This window comes from Suncus etruscus, chromosome 8, assembly GCF_024139225.1.
Source record: "Suncus etruscus isolate mSunEtr1 chromosome 8, mSunEtr1.pri.cur, whole genome shotgun sequence".
In the NCBI taxonomy this organism is placed as follows: domain Eukaryota; kingdom Metazoa; phylum Chordata; class Mammalia; order Eulipotyphla; family Soricidae; genus Suncus; species Suncus etruscus.
Window position 1 is genome coordinate 46,487,343 of NC_064855.1, and position 1,663 is coordinate 46,489,005.

General features: G+C 36.1%; 1 non-coding gene across 1 annotated transcript; it reads right to left on the reverse strand.

Moving 5' to 3' along the window:
* Positions 1–363: 363 nt before the first annotated feature.
* On the reverse strand, positions 364–499 carry LOC126016562 (small nucleolar RNA SNORA51). Its single transcript, XR_007498356.1, has one exon. It is a non-coding gene; the product is annotated as a small nucleolar RNA SNORA51 (small nucleolar RNA).
* Positions 500–1,663: the final 1,164 nt, after the last annotated feature.

The following is a 1,663-nucleotide window of genomic DNA, read 5'->3' on the forward strand; positions in this document are numbered from 1 at the left end:
GAGCATCACCAAGTGTGAGCTCAAAACAAAATGAAAAAGAGAACAAAAGAAAAAATAAGCACAGGCTTTCTGTGAACACCTAACCAGACCAGGAGAATGTTTCCTTCAGGATTAATGAGCCTTGGGCTGATTAAAGAACATAGAGGGAAACGTTCCATAAAAAAGAAAGAAAGATTAGGCTCCCAGGTCATCTGCTTCGGCATAGAGGGCAGACAAACTGGACATCTGTTAACAGATCCAGGGGGACATGTGTGAGGAATGAAGAGAGAAATGAGAGAATTCAAGGCCATTTGGATTAGCTAAACTCACTTAAATATTATCCAGCACACTACTATGTATTCATAAAATCATATTTTCATGCATTTTTGTCCCCCAATTCACAATACAGACCAGGCAAATATACACCTGTGTCGAGGTGTATATGGAGTGCATTTACTGTACCTCCCCTTTCTATACAGTCAGTGTAAAGAACACAGCCTGTGGTAAGAATTGGGAGGCCTTATCTTTTCTTTTCTTTTTTTATTTTATATATATATATATATATAAAATAAAATTATATATATAAAATCCTTCACCAGTGCAACATTCTCATGACCGATATCCCAAGTGTCCTTCCTCCCCACCCCACACCGGCCTGTACTCTAAACAGGTTTTCTACTTCCCTCATTCAGCCACATTTTGTTATGATAGTTTTCAGTGTAATTATTTCTGTGACTGCACTAAAGGATCCCTGTGGTGAGCTTCATGTCAGGAGCTGGACCCTCCAGTCCTCCTCTATTTTGTCTCTGAGAATCATTACACAAATGTTTTTTATTTTTCTCAAAACCCATAGATGAGGGAGACCATTCTGTGTTTATCTCTCTCCCTGACTTATTTCACTTAGCATAATAGATTCCATATACATTCATGTATAGGAAAATTTCATGACTTCATCTCTTCTGATGGCTGCATAATATTCCATTGTACCACAGTTTCTTTAACCATTCATCTATTGAGGGGCATCTAGGCTGTTTTGAGAGTCTGGCTATTGTAAAGAACACTGCAATGAATATATTTTCATGCAATTTTTACCAGTCTCACCCCACCCCCATCTTCTGTATAACCTTACCTGATGGTTTATTGCTTTTTGACTATGTGTTCCCCATGTTTTAAGGTCTTTATATATTTTATATCATCAGTGTCCAGACTAGAAGAATAGCTCTGTTCAAAAAGCATTTTTATTCTTCTTCATTATTAAAAACACAAAAGTTTAGATAATATGAATAACTTTTCTGGTACTTCCCAGCTTCTGAAGAATGGATTTGAAATTCAAACTCAATGTATCACTTCACCTGCAAAGTTACAAAAATCTCTAAATCATCAAGACTGAAGAAACATAACATTTTTCTCCTATATAAAATATCAGAATTCAGTAATTGATGAAATCATTAGGGAATTGCCTTTTTCTAATTTGCTGATCCTTCACCATTCTCATGAGCATGTCTCCTCATGGCTTAAAAAAGCTACTCAGGCTCTAACCATTATGTTCTCATGCCAGACAGGAGGAAGGAGGAAGTTGCAAGAAATGATTCACCCATTCTTTTCAGGACTGTTCACAAAAGCTGCCTATAAAAGTTTCAACTTCCTTTTTAAAAAAGATTTTTAGTTTACACAATATTTTAAT